The 22,271-nt window shown below is 35.8% G+C and overlaps 1 long non-coding RNA gene across 2 annotated transcripts in view; it reads right to left on the bottom strand.

The window, feature by feature from the left end:
• Positions 1–8,671: 8,671 nt before the first annotated feature.
• Positions 8,672–22,271, bottom strand: part of LOC128647817 (uncharacterized) — a 55,222-nt gene continuing 41,622 nt past the window's right edge. The window contains exons 1-2 of one of the 2 annotated variants that reach the window (XR_008400422.1): positions 9,729–10,293; positions 8,672–9,048 (exon numbers count right to left, since the gene is read on the bottom strand). This is a non-coding gene — a long non-coding RNA (uncharacterized LOC128647817). Of the gene's footprint in view, positions 9,049–9,728; positions 10,294–22,271 lie in introns of those variants that run through there. The other variant, XR_008400421.1, reaches the window with a different exon arrangement.

Below are 22,271 nucleotides of genomic sequence, written 5' to 3'. Positions count from 1 at the left end.
TGATTTCTTTGGGGCATCCCCCGCAAAAAGCCCTTTTAAGGGCTGGTAATAGAGCTGTTAAGTTTTTTAATTTAGATTAGGGTAGAGACATTTTTTTATTTTGGGGACCTTTTTTATTTTATTAGGGGGCTTAGAGTGGGTGTAATTAGCTTAAAATTATTGTAATCTTTTTTTATCTTTTGTAATTTAGTGTTTGTTTGTTTTTGGTAATTTAGTTTAGTTTATTTAATTGTAGGTAATTGTAGGTACTGGTAGTTAATTAATTTAATTAATTTATTGATAGTGTAGTGTCAGGTTTAATTGTAACTTAGGTTAGGATTTATTTTACAGGTAATTTGGTAATTATTTCAACTAGGTAGCTATAAATAGTTATTAACTATTTAATAGCTATTGTACCTAGTAAAAATAAATACAAAGTTGCCTGTAAAATAAATATAAAACCTAAAATAGCTACAATATAATTATTTGTTATATTGTAGCTATATTAGGGTTTATTTTACAGGTATGTATTTAGCTTTAAATAGGAATACTTTAGTTAATAAGAGTTAATTTATTTAGTTACATTAAAATTATATTTAACTTAGGGGGGGTGTTAGGGTTAGGGTTAGACTTAGCTTTAGGGGTTAATACATTTATTATAGTAGCGGCGAGGTCTGGTCGGTATATTAGGGGTTAATACTTGAAGTTAGGTGGCGGCGATGTTAGGGAGGGCATATTAGGGATTAATACAATTTATTCTAGGGTTTGCGAGGCGGGAGTGCAGTGGTTTAGGGGTTAATACATTTATTAGAGTAGCGGCGAGGTCCGGTCAGCAGATTAGGGCTTTATAAGTGTAGGTAGGTAGCGGCGACGTTGGGGGGGCGGCAGATTAGGGGTTAATAAATATTATGTAGGTGTCGGCGATGTTAGGGCCAGCAGATTAGGGGTTCATAAGGTTAATGTAGGTGGCGGCGGTGTCCGGAGCGGCAGATTAGGGGTTAATAGTATAATGCAGGTGTCAGCGATAGCGGGGGCGGCAGATTTGGGGTTAATAAGTGTAAGGTTAGGGGTGTTTAGACTTGCGGTACATGTTAGGGTGTTAGGTGCAGACTTAGAGAGTGTTTCCCCATAGGAAACAATGGGGCTGCGTTAGGAGCTGAACGCTGCTTTTTTGCAGGTGTTAGGTTTTTTTCAGCCCAAACTGCCCCATTGTTTTCTATGGGGGAATCGTGCATGAGCAAGTTTTTCCAGCTTAACGCTACTGTAAGCAACGCTGGTATTGAGGGTTGAAGTGGCGGTACATTAGGCTCAACGCACCCTTTTTTGAGCCTAACGCAGCCCCTCAGACAACTCTAAATACCAGCGTTGTTGGAATGGTGCGTTGGGAAAAAAAGCAGCGTTAGCTATGCGGGTCTTTACCGACAAAACTCTAAATCTAGCCGATTGTTTTTGAAACTTAATGGTACATCCAAAAAGTGGAGGGGGTTAAAATGTATGTTCTAGATGAATCATGAAAGATTCATGTCCCTTTAAGTGTACAAACACACAAAATAGAAATATAACTATTCTGCACATGGAGAAAATATATATAGAAAGGTTTATCTGTTCCCAGAAACTGAAATATAGTTGATTCACTTTTGCATGATCTCATATAGGAGCTAGGCCTAGTTTATAGAAGCAGAGGTGTTCTAACATTTATCCATCATAATTGTCAGCTGTAGGTCCTTGGTGTAATGTATATATACTCTTATCTGATTGACAATATAAAGTACTCCATGATTTCTGCTGCATGCTTGACACAAAGGTAATATTTAGCTCATTGCTTATCCAGATAATGTCAGTTACATAGATACCAAAGTACAATGTTTTGTGTCTTACTAGACTTGCCTCCTTATTATTCATATCACTTTGCACCTGAAAGTGCAAGAAAGTGAAGAAAAAATATTCATTGTATTTCACTTCATTTGTGCTGTGATTGCTTATATTGTATCTGTTATTTTGTATATTGTTTTGTATATTGCTGTATTATTTTGTATATTGTTTTGTATATTGCTGTATTATTTTGTATGTGTATATATATATATATATATATATATATATTGTGTATATATATATTGGGGCCTATTTATCAAGCTCCGTATGGAGCTTGATGCCAAGAGGCCTATGTATCAAAGGCCTTGCGGACCTGATCCGACAGTGCAGATCTGGTCCGCAAGAGCTCGCTGAATGCGGAGAGCGATACGCTCTCTGTATTCAGCATTGCACCAGCAGCTCACAAGAGCTGCTGGTGCAACGCTGCGCCCTGCAGACTCACGGACAATCGGCCGCCAGCAGGGAGTGTCAATCAACCCGATTGTACTCGATCGAGTTGAATTGTGGCTCAGAGCAGGCTGACAGGGTTATGGAGCAGCGGTCATACAGAGATTGATAAATGGGCCTCCCTTTGTTTTTTTGGTGAGCCTTCAGGTTTGCCAGAAACACAAGTTATGAAGCAGCGGTCTAAAGACTGCTGCTCCATAACCTGTCCTCCTGCTCTGAGGTGGCGGACAGAGATCGCCGGAAATCAACCCAATCCAATACGATCTGGTTAATTGACACCCCTGCTAGTGGCCGATTGGCTGAAAATCTGCACGGGTCGGTATTGCACCAGCAGTTCACAAGAACTGCTGGTGCAATGATAAATGCCGACAACATATGCTGTCGGCATTTATCGATGTGTAGCGGACATGATCCACAATATCTTATCATGTCCGCTCGCACATTAGTAAATAGGCCCCATTGTGTGTGTGTATATATATATATATATATATAAGTAAGTGGAGAAGTGGCACACACCATCCATACATCTGCCTGGTGCACTGCAGTAAATTTTAAATACAAGCAAACTCCAGAACACACACCTGGCAAAGTGTGTATAGTGTATCCAGAAAAAAAGCAGGCAGCACAGGGAGCTTGGTAAAAAAGCCTTTTAATCCACAAACATATAAACAGGAGGGCCTTAACCCATATTGTTTCAGTTCAGATGCAAACCTTTTTCAAATGGAGCCCATGAAAGGACATAAAAAAAACACACATAAACCCAACCTATATACCCAGTGAAGGTACAAACTATGAATAGTTACCCTGATACCAGCCTTCTCTCTCTGCAGCTGACCTCTCACCACGCTGCCAAAACTCCATGCGTCTATGTGCATACTGATGACGTCATACGCCACAGCCAGCCGAAGCGGGCTGTGAGAAGGATGTCATGGTAACGGTAAACAGACCATTCAAAACAAAAGCGGTGTGGGAGAAAAAGTGGCCAGCTAGGAAGTGTACACCACAAAAGCTGTGTACAAAGGCATTACATCTAAGTGATAACATACAAATATAAAAACACAATTATCAATATATGCAAGAAAATACTATGCGCTAAGTGACAATCCTGATAAACAGGGAACAACAACAACTTAGATTCAGCTAAATAGTGGTGCTACATTTATGGGTGTAGTAAATTACTCTAAAGCGGGCACAAGTTTGTTAGTGTGTCAATAAGAGAACAATCTATACCCCTTTGGTATCAATGGAGAGCTACACCTAATGCACACACATATTATGCTATAAGTACCATCATGCCCATGGAGTTAGTAGAAACATATTTGTTTATAGTCCCAAGGAGGAGATTCCCGTAAGAGATTTATTTGTAACAACATCCGAAATCAGTAATTGTGTTTAGGCCCCCTAGGGGCAACGGTATTAAGATCAAAGATCCACCTTGCCTCCAATCATAATAGAGCCAACGCTCTATCCCCCATGTCTCAAACGTGGAACATGATCAATGAGTATTACTCTTAGCATGGATACCGAATGTCCTGCTTGTAAGAAATGTCTTGCGACTGGTTGATCGGAGCTACCCTTGTTGATGGCCTGGCATATAGCAGATTTATGATTCGCTAGCCATTCTCTGAAGGTTGTCACTGTTTTTCCAATTTAATATAAGGAACATGGACAGATGATTGCGTAGACTACGAAATCCGATGTACACGTTAATCTATGTTGAATCTTGTATCGCTTATTAGTATTTGGGTGATGGAAACTGTTACAGGTCACCATATTGTTACAGGTGACACAGTTGCCGCATCTGTAGCAACCCAATTTTGCTTTTGGTAACCAAGTTCGATGTTCATAACAGTGCACTGGGTCATTCAAGACTAAAAGATCTCGTAGGTTTACAGACCTCTTATAGACCATCCTAGGTGGAGGTAGATCGTAGAAGGGCAGACTCGTGTCTTTAATCACAATTTTCCAATTATCCTTGATAGTGGATGCTACCATTTCCGAGAATGGAGTGTAGGTAGTCACAAAGTTCAGTCTTGGGTCTTCTTTTTTCTCAATATTCCTCACAGTGAGGCTGTCCTGGGTTTGTTGCTCCTCAACCAGAAGTTGTCGTTCTATGAGTTGTGGGGGATATCCTCGTTGTAAAAACTTCTGGGCCATATCTCGTAATTGAAGGTCCTTACGGGAATCCTCAGTGTTATTTCTGACTACTCTCAGGAACTGCGAGGAACTGACATCATTGTTTTGTGTATAAGGATGAAAACCGTCAAAATGTAAGATGGAATTATTGTCTGTATCCTTATTGTACAGAGTAGTGTGGAGTTTATCAGTACCTGTTAGCTTTGCTTTATATATCTCCAAATCAAGAAAATGAATTTTTTCTTGATTCCATTCAATCTTAAACTTGATTGTGAAATCTAATCCATTAAGCGAATTGAACCATTTAATAAGAGATTCAGATGTGCCCCTCCAAATGAGGAACATGTTCTTGTAGGTTTTTAGACCTCTTATAGACCATCCAAGGTGGAGGTAGATCGTAGAAGGGCAGACCCGTGTCTTTAGCCACAATTTTCCAATTATCCTTGATAGTGGATGCTACCATTTCCGAGAATGGAGTGTAGGTAGTCACAAAGTTCAGTCTGGGTCTTCTTTTTTCTCAATATTCCTCACAGTGAGGCCGTCCTGGGTTTGTTGCTCCGCAACCAGAAGTTGTCGTTCTATGAGTTGTGGGGGATATCCTTGTTGTAAAATCTTCTGGGGCATATCTCATAATTGAAGGTCCTTATGGGAATCCTCTGTGTTATTTCTAACTACTCTCAAGAGCTGCGAGGAACTGACACCATTCTTTTGTGTATAAGGATGAAAACTGTCAAAATTGTAAGATGGAACTATTGTCTGTATCCTTATTGTACAGAGCAGTGTGGAGTTTATCAGTACCTGTTAGCTTTGCTTTATATATCTCCAAATCAAGAAAATGAATTATTTCTTGATTCCATTCAATCTTAAACTTGATTGTGGAATCTAATCCATTAAGCACATTGAACCATTCAATAAGAGATTCAGACGTGGCCCTCCAAATGAGAAACACGTTGTCTATATAGCGACGGTTGAATCTGATGGAGCTGTGCTGTGGACTAAAAACATGATGTTGTTCAAATTGTGCCATGTATAGGTTGGCATATGACGGGGCCATACTTGACCCCATGGCCGTACCTAATATTTGCAAAAAAAAATCGTTTTCAAAACGAAAAAAATTATTTTCCAAGCACAGCTCCATCAGATTCAATAAAATTATATTGGGGGGCCAGTGTAATGCTCACTACTGATCAATCGCTCCTTGATCATTTGTATCCCATGTTTATGGGGAATGACCGTATATAGACTCACTACATCCATAGTGACAATTAAGTCCATATTATTGTAAATATTAAATGTTTTCAAAAGGTTAATGAGCTCAAATGAGTCTCTTAGGTAAGATTATGTCGCTTGTACTACAGGCTGAAGGTAGAAGTCTATATATTCAGCGAGAGGCTGAAAAAGAGAACTCCTGGCAGAAAGAATAGGTCTGCTGGGCGGGTTATCCATTGTCTTGTGTACCTTGGGGAGCAAAAATAAGATCGGAAAAATGGGTTTGTCCACAGTCAGAAATGACCAATTGCCATCATCTATAATATTGGCAGTGTGTGCTAAACATAAAAGTTCATCAACCTCCTTCTTAAAACCTATAGTGGGATTACCTGAGAGTTTATTATATGTTATCCCATACTACTTCTACACAAACAAACTTACAAACAGGTGTCAGCACTAGGTTTTCTCAGAAGCTCCCTTTACAGCAAGCCCTCGACGCCGACACATCAGGAGGGGTAGCAAGAAAAAGAGCAACAAACAAAAAACTGAAACCATAGTATTCAACCTTAGTGCACGACCATTGAAAACAAATTTTTTTGCAAATATTAGGTACGGCCATGGGGTCAAGAATGGCCCCATCATATGCCAACCTATACATGGCACAATTTGAACAACATCATTTTTTTAGTCAACAGCACAGCTCCATCAGATTCTACCATCGCTATATAGACAACATGTTCCTCATTTGGAGGGGCACATCTGAATCTCTTATTAAATGGTTCAATTCGCTTAATGGATTAGATTTCACAATCAAGTTTAAGATTGAATGGAATCAAGAAAAAATTCATTTTCTTGATTTGGAGATATATAAAGCAAAGCTAACAGGTACTGATAAACTCCACACTACTCTGTACAGTAAGGATACAGACAATAATTCCATCTTACATTTTGACGGTTTTCATCCTTATACACAAAACAATGATGTCAGTTCCTCGCAGTTCCTGAGAGTAGTCAGAAATAACACTGAGGATTCCCGTAAGGACCTTCAATTACGAGATATGGCCCAGAAGTTTTTACAACGAGGATATCCCCCACAACTCATAGAACGACAACTTCTGGTTGAGGAGCAACAAACCCAGGACAGCCTCACTGTGAGGAATATTGAGAAAAAAGAAGACCCAAGACTGAACTTTGTGACTACCTACACTCCATTCTCGGAAATGGTAGCATCCACTATCAAGGATAATTGGAAAATTGTGATTAAAGACACGAGTCTGCCCTTCTACGATCTACCTCCACCTAGGATGGTCTATAAGAGGTCTGTAAACCTAAGAGATCTTTTAGTCTTGAATGACCCAGTGCACTGTTATGAACATCGAACTTTGTTACCAAAAGCAAAATTGGGTTGCTACAGATGCGGCAACTGTGTCACCTGTAACAATATGGTGACCTGTAACAGTTTCCATCACCCACATACTAATAAGCAATACAAGATTCAACATAGATTAACGTGCACATCGGATTTCGTAGTCTACGCAATCATCTGTCAGTGTTCCTTATATTATACTAGTACTAAAGCCCGTGTACACGGGCCATTTTTTTCAGAACAGCGGTCCCACCCCTTGCTCTCTCCCCCCTTTCTTTTGCTCTCTCTTCCCCCCTCTCTTTTGCTTTCTTTCCCCCCTCTCTTTTGCTTTCTCTCCCCCCTCTCCTTTGTTCTCTCTCTCCCCTCTTTTGCTCTCTCTCTCCCCTCTTTTGCTCTCTCTCTCCCCTCTTTTGCTCTCTCTCTCCCCTCTTTGGCTCTCTCCATCCTTTCTTTTGCTCTCTCTCCCCCCTCTTTGGCTCTCCCCCCCCTTTGGCTCTCCCCCCCCCTCTTTGGCTCCCCCCCCCCTCTTTGGCTCTCCCCCCCCCCCCTCTTTGGCTCTCTGCCCCCCCACCTTCTCTTTGGCTCTCTGCCCCCCCGCCTTCTCTTTGGCTCTCTGCCCCCCCCTTCTCTTTGGCTCTCTGCCCCCCCCTTCTCTTTGGCTCTCTGCCCCCCCCTTCTCTTTGGCTCTCTGCCCCCCCCTTCTCTTTGGCTCTCTGCCCCCCCCCCTTCTCTTTGGCTCTCTGCCCCCCCCCCCCTTCTCTTTGGCTCTCTGCCCCCCCCTTCTCTTTGGCTCTCTGCCCCCTCCTTCTCTTTGGCTCTCTGCCCCCCCTTCTCTTTGGATGTTGTTACAAATGAATCTCTTACGGGAATCTCCTCCTTGGGACTATAAACAAATATGTTTCTACTAACTCCATGGGCATGATGGTACTTATAGCATAATATGTGTGTGCATTAGGTGTAGCTCTCCATTGATACCAAAGGGGTATAGATTGGTCTCTTATTGACACACTAACAAATGTGTGCCCGCTTTAGAGTAATTTACTACACCCATAAATGTAGCACCACTATTTAGCTGAATCTAAGTTGTTGTTGTTGTTCCCTGTTTATCAGGATTGTCACTTAGTGCATAGTATTTTCTTGCATATATTGATAATTGTGTTTTTATATTTGTATGTTATCACTTAGATGTAATGCCTTTGTACACAGCTTTTGTGGTGTACACTTCCTAGCTGGCCGTTTTTTCTCCCACACCGCTTTTGTTTTGAATGGTCTGTTTACCGTTACCATGACATCCTTCTCACAGCCCGCTTCGGCTGGCTGTGGCGTATGACGTCATTAGTATGCACATAGACGCATGGAGTGTTGGCAGCGTGGTGGGAAACCCATAACCGAAATGTTATAGGTTAAGGCCCTCCTGTTTATATGCTTGTGGATTAAAAGGCTTTTTTTACCAAGCTCCCTGTGCTGCCTGCTTTTTTCTGGATACACTATACACACTTTGTCAAGTGTGTGTTCTGGACTTTGCTTGTATATATATATATGTACACACAATGGGGCCTATTTACTAATATATATATATATATATATATATATATATATATACTAATATATATATATATATATATATATTTACACAAAATAACAGATAAAATATAAGCTCTGTTGTTTTAGCATAGTTTTAATGACCATCTATATTTATATTTTGGTCTTTTTATAAAGATACAAACAGAAAATACAGGAAACACAAAATATAAGGAAAAAACAATTTTCAGAAAAAAAAGCTTCTTCAGGCAAAAGTCAGTATTCATTGTCACTTCCCTTGGCACTAAGCACATCTTAAACTCTTTTGGGGAGAATGTCCTGAAGTCTTCTGGTATATTATACAAGGCTTCTTTCAACACTTCACAAAGTTCTTCTTTAGATTTAGGTTGTCTTTTATTTCTTTCTCTGTCCAGGTGACCCCATACTGCCTCTATAATATTCAAGTCCATGTCTGTCTGTGTTTTATCAGCTGTTTTTCCTCTCCAAATATGATTTCACTGGTGAGACAATATAAATGTTATGGCATCTATATGTTTGAACACAGTAGTAATGTTATTTGAGACCTATTATTATTAGCATGTATTTATAAAGCTTGAGCATAGTACCCAGTGCTATGACATTAGCTATCCAACTGCAAAGTGAAATAAGCAAAGGACAATTACATATACCCTAAAGGGTAGATGACCCTGTCTGTGTGTCACTGATGGATTTGTGAACTTATATGCTAAAAGAAGTAGATGGAGGAGCTGAGAGTCAAGACATCTCTCCTGTGTTACTATATATAAGCCAAATTAACATCCTGTTTGCTGCAATTGTTTTTCAAAAGCCAACCTCCACCCACCATTTGCCTCATTTAGAGGAGAAAATTCAGGACTGAGTCTACAGACAAAAAGGCAAGACACTTTAATAATGTTAGTATAAAGTGCATTGCTTTGCATTTATTAGCAATTGAAAACAATGATGGATTGTTATGTAGCACAGTTAGCCTTGATACGTCTGCAGGGTGCTTTTTAAGTTCTGAGTTAGAAAATCCACAGTTTTCAGAGCTAAACTACATGAAAATGGGGCAATATAAATAATGAAAGTATATTGGAAAGTTGTTTTAGTACCCATAACTAAACATTGAAATCTCAAGGTGTTTACTGTCCCTTTAGGTAGAATGTATGCATCTCATTACCTTTTCACAGAATGTACAACACATTGAAATGGAATGCTGACTTTTGGCAATGCTGTCCAGCATCCCTTGTGTACTGTGCTACATTTGACCTGCCATATTGCCTCTGAAATTCCACGGATGCCCAAATCTTTCTGAAACACAGTAGGTCACAGATTTACCAGATCATTTGCATATCTATAATGTTCATCATGACACAGCCATAAATCACACCTTTTGTGTGTACATGACAAATTAGTAACATGTGCATGTTAAGTAACCAGATATATGCATTTTGTGTGTTTTGGGATATCTTCAAATATCACGTTCTCTTTAATTTTATGGGTTTTCCTCCTTTCAGAATACAAAGGTCATTCTTTCTTTATTGAATAATTATAGCCATGTGGGTTGCCATAGCATTGCTTAATAACACAAAACAGGAGCTAGAAGATTATTTTTTGCAGTCATAGGTCATAGTAGATATTTATTTTATAATTAAGACAATAGTTGGTAACTACATAGAGAATTCAGTTCTATTTAATGGCAGATACAGACGGGTAAAAGTGGAGTTGACAACCGAAATTAACATTTATATTATGGCTTAAAATAGACACCCCATGTACAGTGCCCTCCACTAATATTGGCACCCTTGGTAAATATCAGCAAAGAAGGCTGTGAAAAATTGTCTTTATTGTTTAACCTTTTGATCTTTTGTTCAAAAAAATACTCTATTCTCATAGATATAAACCATTTGTAAACACAACACAGGTTTATTTAAAAAAAAAAATGTGTGGCACAATTATTGGCACCCCTATGAATTCATATGATAAAAATATTTTTAAGTTGATTTTGAATCAACCTGGAAGAGGATGTTTGACTTTTTTTTCCTCAACATACTGTGAAAAGGATGGTTTGAGTGGGCAAAATATCTCCAAGGATCACAGCTGGAGAAGTGCAGAGGTTAGTTGCGTATTGGGGTCAGAAATTCTCCAAAACTACAAACTGATGTCACCTACATCACCACTAGTTGTTTGAAAGGGTTTCAAGAAAAAAAAAATCCTCTACTCTCATCCAAAAACAAATTTAAGCATGTTCTATGGTCAGATGAAACCAAAATAGAGATTTTTGGCAATAAACACCAGCGGTGCGTTTGGCGCACACAGAGAGGTAGCCATTTAGAAAAGTACCTCATGTCCACAGTTAAATATGGTGGTGGCTCTTTAATGTTTTGGGGCTGTTTTTCTACCAGAGGACCTGTACATTTTGTGGTTGAATCTTTCAGCAGGACAATGATCCAAAACGTACATCAAAATCAACAACAAAAATTGTTTACTGACCACAAAATCAAGGCCCTGCCATGACTATCCCAGTCCCCTGACTTGAACCCCATAGAAAACCTGTGGGGTTAACTGAAGAGGAGAGTCCACCAGCATTTATCTCAAAATTTGAAGAATCTGGAGAGATTCAGTATGAAGGAATGGTCTCAGGTCCCTTGCCATGCATTCTCTAACCTTATCAGGAATTATAGGAGAAGACTCAGAGCTGTCATCTTTGCAAAGGGAGGTAGCACAAAGTATTAACTAAAAGGGTGTCAATAATTGTGCCACACTATATTTAACAAAGATGATTATTTTTTTATTTTGGATAAACCTGTGTTGTGTTTGCAGTTGTTTGATATCCATGAGAGCAGAGTATTTTTGTGCATTTATTGGACAAAAGATCAACTGGTTAAACAATAAAGACAAGAGAGATAGAGAGAGAGAGAGAGAGAGAGAGAGAGAGAGAGAGTTAGTAAGCAGAGCTCCCAATACTCATGAATTGGGCCTCTATTCCCTGTCCCATCCACTGAGCTGCTCAACCCCCTAAACTATTTTAATTTACATGGTATGTACAAATATGCCCAATAACCAGCATATTCTAGGTAGTAGTGTTTTTAGTAGGTCTATGTCTCATCTTGATCATCAGAAATATATCAGACTTATTTTAATAAATATATTAACTTGATCATCAGAAATACTGTATATCAGCAGGATTATCATAAAATATTTCAGTTTGACCATAAGAAATAGATCAGCATGATCATCAGAAATATTTCAGCTTGACCATCAGAAATAGATCAGCATGATAATCTAGGTAATAATGTTTTTTAGAGGTTTATGTCTCATCTTGATCATCAGAAATATATCAGACTTATTATCAAAAATATATCAGCATGATTATCATAAATATATCAGCTTGACCATCAAACATACATCAGCTTGACCATCAGAAATATATGCATAATCAACAGAAATATATCCATGAGCATCAGAAATATGTCAGCTTGACCATCAGAAATATATCAGCATGATCATCAGTAATATATCAGCCTGATCTTTAGAAATATATACACTTGATCATCAGAAATATTTCAGCTTGATCTCTGGAATTATATTAGCTTGACCATCAGAAATATATCAGCTTGTCTGTCAGAGATATATCAGCTTGATCATGAGGTTTATGTGTCATCTTGATCATCATAAATATATCAGACTTATTACCTCAGACTTATAACTTCTGTCCCCTGTTCCATCCACTGAGCTGCTCAACCCCCTAAACTATTTTAATTTACATGGTATTTACAAATATGCCCAATAACCAGCATATTCTAGGTAGTAGTGTTTTTTAACATCAGAAATATATCAGACTTATTTTCATAAATATATTAACTTGATCATCAGAAATACTGTATATCAGCATGAACATCAGAAATATATCAGCTTGACCTTCAGATATATTTTAGCATGACCATCAGAAATATATCAGCATGATCATCAGAAATATTTCAGCTTGACCTTCAGAAATTGATCAGCTTGATATTCTAGGTAACAATGTTTTTTAGAGGTTTGTGTCAGAAATATATCAGCTTGACCATCAGAAATATATCATCTTGACCATCAGAAATATATCATCTTGAACTTCAGAAATATATCAGCTTAATCATCAGAAATATATCATCATGCTCACCAGAAATATATCAGTTTGACCATCAGAAATATATTAGCATGATCATCAGAAATATATCAGCTTGACCATCAGAAATATATTAGCATGATCATCAGAAATATATCAGCTTTACCATCAGAAATATATCAGCATGATCATCAGAAATATTTCAGCTTGACCATCAGAAATAGATCAGCATGATCATCAGAAATATATCAGCTTGACCTTCAGAAATAGATCAGCTTGATATTCTAGGTAACAATGTTTTTTAGAGGTTTGTATCAGAAATATATCAGCTTGACTATAAGAAATATATCATCTTGACCATCAGAAATATATCATCATGCTCACCAGAAATATATCAGCTTGACCATCAGAAATATATTAGCATGACCATCAGAAATATATCAGCTTGACCATCAGAAATATATTAGCATGATCATCAGAAATATATCAGCTTGACCATCAGAAATATATTAGCATGATCATCAGAAATATATCAGCTTGACCATCAGAAATATATTAGCATGATCATCAGAAATATATCAACTTGACCATCAGAAATATATTAGCATGATCATCAGAAATATATCAGCTTGACCATCAGAAATATATTAACATGATCATCAGAAATATATCAGCTTGACCATCAGAAATATATTAGCATGATCATCAGAAATATATCAGCTTGACCATCAGAAATAGATCAGCATGATAATCTAGGTAATAATGTTTTATAGAGGTTTATGTCTCATCTTGATCATCAGAAATATATCAGACTTACCATCATAAATATATCAGCATGATCATCAGAAATGCATAATCTTGATAATCAGAAATGCTGTATATCAGCTTGACCATCATAAATATATCAGATTGACCATCAGAAATATATAGCCATGATCATCAGAAATATATCAGCTTGATTGTCAGAGATATATCAGCTTGACCATCAGAGATATATCTGCTTGACCGTCAGAAATATATCAGCTTGACCGTCAGAGATATATCAGCTTAATCATGAGGTTTATGTCTCATCTTGATCATCATAAATATATCAGACTTAATATCATAAATATATCAGCATGATCATCAGAAATATATCAGCTTGATCATCAGAAGTATGAGACACTTTAAAGGACTATTGAATACAGTAGAGTTCCATAATCAGCAAATGCCTGATAAAAAAAAAGTCAATGCAATAGCAGTTACTTTAAATTTCAAACAAGCAATAGTTTTTCTTCTGAGGAATTTCAAAGATTCTTTTTATTTCCCTGATGCCTGTATCCCATGCCATCAGCCAATTACTAATATATGTATATAATACATGTATATATATATATATATATATATAAATCCCACGTAGGGCTCCGCACTCACTTTGCTTATAGCAACTGCCCAGGGTGCATTAAAAAGTACAACAGCCAAAGTCAATAGAAAGCACTCGACCCGGTGAGTGCTTTCTATTGACTTTGGCTATATATATATATATATATATATATATATACACAGTATATATATATATATATATACTATGTGAGTTGGTGCCTTTTATACAGACAAAGGGGCCAATTTATCAATGCTTCAACTGATAATACGCTGTAATTCCACATCAAATTAGACGCAGAGTTGATCCGCCGTAGTTAAAGCGTCAAGATCGTCAAATGTTGAAATGTGTGACGTCATATATACGTTCCTGCAATATCAATCCGATGCAGATCAATGCTTGTGTTATTTGAGAGGAATACTGATCATCCGTTGTCACATTTGACTATATTTGACCCTCTTGACAATTTATCAAACATTCAACAGGTACGCTCGCGTCTATTCCAAAGCAGTGTACCTATTGTTCAAACCACCACCCTTGAGGCCGCGAAAGCCATAGAAATCAATGGGAGTCTGAAAACACATAAATGTTATGTTCGATGCTGCTAGATAATGAAGCATATTAGATAATAAAAGTAAATTAGAAACTTTATTAAAATTGGATACTCTTTCTAAATCAAAAGACAAAATATGGGTTCATGTCCTTTCAAGTTGATTTTATTTAGCCCTTATTACTAAATAAAATCAAGTAGGGAGATTTTACCCTACTTATGGATTATGTTACATCTTTGTTTCTCATTACAAAGCAAGGGGACAATTTTATTGCTTCAAATTTGGTGAACTAGTAGATATAGGAATAAAAATGAAATAAATACATTACGTAATATAGCTAACTTCCTTTTTTGGATAAATCTATTTGCACCATGTTTAACGCATGTAATACAATTCCCACTCTCTACTTCGCACCAAATTTGATGCAATACTCAAACTCCTAAACAACCCACAAACTAGTAAAGTTTTCCAGAACTTCTTATTGGTAAATGCATAATCACGTGATTAATGAAATCAGCCAATGTAATTGAAATATACATTTTCTACTATCACTAACTAATCAAATTGCTCTATACTTGAGTCATTGATCACTCATCAGAACTTGTAAGTGCCATTTGTTACATTGTGTATTATACTTTGAAAGTATTTATATGTGAAATTAGTATTAAAGATAAACATTGATGATGACATTAGTCCACACAGTGTAATATTTTTGACAATGATTTTAATAATTGAATAATGTTTGATTCAATATAATCTTAAAATGATCAAAGGGATAGTCTACCTAACATTAAACTGTCATGAATCAGATACAGCAGAAATTAAAATCACCTCTTTACTGTCATGCTATTTTCAGTGTCTTCCTTCTTTTGAACTTAATTTTCATTAAGAAATGTCATCTTATATGCCAGCCCATTTTTTAACACCTGTGTAGGGATGGTGTTTAAAACTAGACTGCAATCAGGAAGGATTACACAGGTGCAGTGAGAAAACTGGCCAAGCTCTTAAAATATCCATTGAGTGCAAATAAATACATATGATAACCTGATTACATGTTATATTCGCAATTATTCTTGCTCAGGATAATAATATATTTACACTATATACATATAGTGGTATAAATAAAAAAACAGAGATATGAAAGACTACATTGTTTAGATCGAAAAAAGGAATTTAGGGACATGTAAATATGTTTGCAAAATATTTCTGACATAAAACATATGTATATATATATATATATATATATATACACACACACACACAAGTATGTGCAAAGATATATGTACAAATTCTAGCATTAATAATCGTTTAAAGAAAAAAGAATAAAACATGAGATAGGCATATCATGATTTCTAGAAATACAAATACACATTAATTTATGTGAAAATATCAAATATCAGATTTTTTGTATAACAAATAAATAGAAAAATAACTTTCTATGAGGTATTGTTTGTTCAGGTATAAATCTAGCTATTTCTTGGACATTAACAGATAAAAAATAAAATATTAGCTTTAGAGAAATGTGCTTGTTCATGGACAGTAATGAAATTGTATAAATACTGTTGGGAAAAAACAGAATATCCGTGACATTGAGCGTATTTACTCCAGCGAATGCGCCAAGATTGACGCTTTGATAAATCGGCCCCATAGGCTTCTGTCAGACTCCAACAACTAAACAAACAATTTCTCCAAGTGAAATTGCATGCTTTATGTGAGTCGTAAAGGTTTAATTTTGACTTTACACTAAATTGCAAAATGGGAAACTTACCCTTTTTTGGATGTCATATATTTGATCTAGAACACTGTTCTTAATATAATAACATTGTACCAGGGTATAACTACCCATTACAAGGCCTCAGAAACAATAGCTATTTTATATATATATATATATTTGATTATTTTTTGTGCATACAACTTGCATTTAAAAATATATATATATATAATACATGTTGTATTGACTGAATATTCATTTAATATTCATTTGACATTTCAAAAATATGCCACTGTCATTAGTACACTTGACACCCTGTCCTAGAAGTGATTAACACCTTAATTACTGCCAGCATGGTCCTATACATGAGTGATATCCAAATATGTTGGCAACAAAGCAGTTAATGACTTTGATGCTGGCAGACCACCAGTGACATCAATCACTTATATCTAAACAGCCACTAAACATGCAAACAAGTGGAATCCCTCTAAACCACTGTTTCCAAAACCTGTCCTCAGAGAATCCTAATGTGTCAGGATTTGAGGGTATTTAAACAAAGACACAGCTTCTTCATTCATTTTGATTAGATACATTTGGAAACCACTGTTCTAAACAATGAACAATTATGGCAGTGCTGAATGCCATTACATACAGCAGCTACATTGCACAACAAAGACATATGGCTTTCAAGTCCATTGTTTTTAAATGCCCACATTATTTGATTGATCTAAGGAATGTAAATCTAAACCCTAAAGAATCAATGACTGTTTTTCAAACCTCCATTAAAAACAATGCATTGATCATTTGGTTTCTTTACAAATCACTAATTAGTAGTAATGACCAAAATAATCAGATACTCTAAGTGTAATTTAGAGTTATTAAAAAAAAATAATACTTGAACACTTAAAAGTAAAACTTGAACATATGTTTCTATTTCATTTCTCTTCCATGATTCAGGCCAAGCATACTATTTTAAACAACTTTCCAATTTACTTCTTTTATCTTTTTTGCTTTGTACTTTTGATATCCTTTGTTGAAAAGCATATCTAGTTAGCCTTGGGAGCTGGCTGCTGATTGGTGGGTGCACATATATGCCTCTTGTGATTGGCTTACCAATGTGATCAGCTAGCTGCCAGTAGTGCATAGCTGTTTCTTCAAGAAAGGATATCAAAAGAATGAAGCACACTTTATAATAGAAGTACTTTGGAATGTATGCTCTATCTAAATTGTGGGGGAGGGGGAAATGTGGGTTTTATCTCCCTTTGAACAAATTGGGATTAGTTTGCATGTTAAATACCAAATATTTTTTCACAATAGTGATATGCTTTTGTTATACTGAAATTCTTGTTTGTGCTAATATCATATCATTTTATCATTTCTCAGCAAACAAAAAGAGCTTTTTCATTATTTTTTGCATTCATACATTAAAAATATCAATATTTTCAACATATTTAAAATAAAAAAAATATAAAGTAATTATAGTCTTATTTGTATTACATTAATTTTAAAACAATAATAAATCTGTATATATTTTTCATTGTATGTCTAAGTAGGCACATTTAAATTAAATTATAAGCAACATATGTAAATCAAAATGTGAGATGTATGTGTGTGAGCAGGTGTGTGTTTCTGCATGTACATACATAGATGTATACAATATACACATCACATGTCACTTGCCTTTACAGAAAAGATTCCCTAGGCCAGTGCAAATGGGAAAGGGGTAAATACACACTTAAAGGGACAGTCTACCATATAGGTAACATTGTGTTCACTCCAGTGAAGAATGATAATGGTTATGCAAGAACCAGCACTGATTGGCTGAAATGCAAGATTGTAAAAAGCACTGAGATAAGGGACAGTCTGCAGGGGCTTAGATGCAGATACTCCTAGACATAAAAAGTATATTAATATAACAGTGTTAGTTATGAAAAACTGGGTTATGGGTAATATAGGGATTACCTATCTTTGTAAACAATAACAATTTTCAAGTAGACTGTCCCTTTAACTGACCTACTGCCATATCAGTATTTGGTTGCATGAACAATACAATGTTTCTTTGAAAATGACATCAAAGTGCAAAAAGGAAATTAATATTCAAAGGGTTTATTTCATAATTAAAGTCATATCCAGGACAGCAAAGTACTACTGGGACCAAGCTGAACATTTAGGGCCAGATTACAGGTGAAGCGCAAACATTTGTGCGCAAGCGATAAGGGGTTTATCGTGGATGTTTGCGCTCTTCGGGCTTATCACTCGTATTAGGAGTTGAAAGTAAATGCAATCGCTTGAGCACAACCGCAATTTATGCTAGAATGATTACTGCGACTTCAGAGTTGTGGTTAACTTTTTTGTGAAACTAAAAAGTTGCACAAATCACATCAAAGATACATTAAAAAGTATAGTTACACTCATAATAGCACTATCTAATAAAATTAATATATATATATTGAACCAAAAAGTTATAAGGGCTCAAAGATATGAGGTCTCACAGACAAAGTGCTTTAACATAGAGATACATACATATACATGTCTAAATATGTATATGTATATATATATATATATATATATATATATATATATATATATATATATATATACATTTGTCTATGTATGTGTACATATGTATTTATGTATTTATTTGTGTATATATGTATTTATGTATTTATAAGTGTATATATGTATTTACAGATAAATATACATATATAAACACATAAATATATATGTGCACATATATAGAAGTGCATTGGAGTCATTTGCAGTTATAGGGACATGAAACACACATGATTTAGAAAGAGCAAGCAATTTTAAAAAAACTTTCCAATTTACTTTTATTATGTCAATTCCTTTGTTGAGAAGCATATCTAAATAAGCTCAGTAGCTGCTGATTGGTGGCTGCACATAGATACCTCATGGGATTGGCTCATACATGTGCACTGCTATTTCTTCAACAAAGGATATCTAAAGAATGAAGCAAATTAGAAGTAAATTGGAATGCTGTTTAAAATTGTATTCTCTATGTGAATCATGAAAGAAAAATTTTGGGTTTCACATTCCTTTAAATAGATGAGCACAATGAAAATCTTATTTATGCAATATTCATTTTTAACAAAGTGTTCTACTGAGTATCTACTGTAAATATTTCACATTCCAATGTTCTGCACATAGAGGAATATGTTCTATATATTTCTAAATAGATATTCATATAGGAATAAGGTTGCTGTTTTTTTCTATGGAGGAATATGTGAACGTGCACAAGATATTCTAACTTTTTGAGCTTGTCATGTTAGCTCGCGAGTGAAAACAGTTTATTTTAAACTCATAATACGACGAGCGCAAAAAGCTTACTTCTAGCACAATTAAAGGGACAGTCAACACCAGAATTTTTGTTGTTTAAAAAGAAAGATAATCCCTTTATTACCCATTCCCCAGTTTTGCATGACCAATACTGCTATAGAAATACACTTTTTACCTCTGTGATTACATCTATGCTTCTGCAAACTGCCCCCTTATTTCAGTTCTTTTGACAGACTTACCAACCAGTGCTCACTCCAGGGTAACTTCACGTGCATGAGTTCAATGTTATCTATATGAAACACATGAACTAATGTCCTCTAGTGGTCAAAATGCATTCAGATTAGAGGCAGTCTTCAAGGTCTAAGAAATTAGCATATGAACCTCCTAGGTTTAGCGTTCAACTAAGAATACCAAGAGAACAAAGCAAAATTGGTGATAAAAGTAAATGGGAAAGTTGTTTAAAATGATATTCCATATTTAAATCATGAAAGTTTTTTTGGGACTTGACTGTCCCTTTAATGCTCGAGCAGGAGAGTAAAAGGACAGTCTAGTCAAAAATAAACTTTCATAATTCAGATAAGGCATGTAATTTTAAACAGCTTTCCAATTTACTTTTATCATCAATTTTACTTTTTTCTCTTTGTATTTTTAGTTGAAAGCTAAGCCTAGGTAGGCTCATATGCAAATTTTTTAGCCCTTGAAGACCGCCTCTTATTTTAATGCATTTTGACCGTTTTTCACAACTAGAGGGCATTAGTGCACGTGTGCCATATAGATAACATTGTGCTCGTGCCTGTGGAGTTACTTAGGAGTCAGCACTAATTGGCTAAATTGCAGGTCTGTCAAAAGAACTGAAATAAGGGGGCAGTCTGCAGAGGCTTAGATACAAGGTAATCACCGAGATAAAAGTGTATTTACATAACCGTGTTGGCTGTGCAAAACTGGGGAATGGGTAATAAAGGGATTATCTATCTTTTTAAACAATACAAATTCTGATGTAGACTTTCCCTTTAATTAGCACTCCACTTGTAATCTGGTCCTTAAAGGGACAGTACACTGTAAAATTGTTTTTCCATAAATGTATTTTAAATGACTTGTTATACCAACTGCAGAGTATAAAATATTTGAGAAATTGCATTTTCGGGTTTATTTGTGTATCTGAAGTAGCTGGTTTTGTGCTTTGAAACCACAGCCTATTACAATGGGTTGAGCTTCAGGTAATATCAGATCTCATTATGTTATCACTTTATGTACACAGACTTGCTTCCTTATCTTATATTTGTCTGGAACACCAAAGCTCAATACATAGAGAGAACAATGGAAAATTATAATTGTATTGCTTAACTATCATGCCCCCACTGAGGGTGTAATCTCTTCTGCTGGCTGTGTTTACTTAGGCTTGTCAATAGTTTATACGCCAGTATCAAAACTTTCAGTATAGGTTGGGAAACCACAAGCTAAATCAGCTATTTCAAATGCTGAAATATGAGTAAAGGAGCTACTTGCAACCAATTTAATACACTCTAGCAGGTAAAAAGGATCATTGGGAATAATTTAAAGGGGAGAAAGTTTTTGGGTGAACTGTCCCTTTAATGACTCATTGACAAGAAAAATATGTATGTAACCACCAATCACCAACTAGTTCCTAGTAGTGCATTGCAGCTCCTGAGCCTACCTAACAATGCTTTTCCACAAAGGATACCAAGAGAACAAAGTACATTTGACAATATAATTAAATAGTATTTTAAAATTGCATGTTCTCATCCGATCATAGTTTAATTTTGCTTTTTATGTCCCTTTAATAAATACCTAGGAAGAAATACATTCCATACATGCTTAATAATATAAATGAAATGCAATGTTATACATTTCAAAATGTACTTCTAAGCCCCTTTAAATGCAACAAAATAAGAAATACATTTTATATTATATTGCAAGTTGTTTACAGGGAATACTTGTTGCCCAAAAGAGCAAAGAGTTTAGAAAAACATCACAATGAGATTCAGTTTTTCCATGAATCTGAACAGTGATCAGCACATTGAGATACTTATCTGAATGTTCTGCTGCTATAAATTGATGCATTACCTGGTGGCTTAACTGCAGTTGCGTCTTGTAATCTGTACGTAAACTGAATAATGCATATAGCTATATGTGTTTGAAACAAGGCTCTAATTTTAGGCTGGAGCTCACATTTATCACTTTGGACAAAGTGTTGACACCCAAAACAAACCACTAAATCTTACCCAAGGGCCGACCTGCTGTTTTTCCAACAAAAGGCGCATTTCCAACTGAGTTGTGGTAACAGAACAAAAACAAGTAAATTCAATGATAAACATTTAACTTTTTTCCGTATCCACAGGAGTCACAAAGCATCTGCATATTTAATTCAACCTTTTGCCTCAAAGGATTTTAACCCCAGCACATTAAAACACTATGATTTTGTTTTTGTCTCTACTGACTTAAAAATGAGCTAATATCAAATGTGGTTTGTTAGTCAATATACTTAAAAAAAAATTAACTATCATTTAAAATGCAAATTTTAGTTTGATTCTAATGTTATTAATAAATCTATTGTTTCAAGCAAGTAGTATACAAGTAATTCCACTTAATAACATACTCTATTGTAATCGCTACAACATGTTACTGAACCTAGCTAAATATGGGCCAGAGTATGAATGGCGCGCTAACAGTTTATC

The sequence above is a fragment of the Bombina bombina genome, chromosome 2, assembly GCF_027579735.1.
Source record: "Bombina bombina isolate aBomBom1 chromosome 2, aBomBom1.pri, whole genome shotgun sequence".
Classification (NCBI taxonomy): domain Eukaryota; kingdom Metazoa; phylum Chordata; class Amphibia; order Anura; family Bombinatoridae; genus Bombina; species Bombina bombina.
Note: the sequence above shows the minus strand (reverse complement) of the source record. Positions and strands in the feature narration are given on the sequence as shown.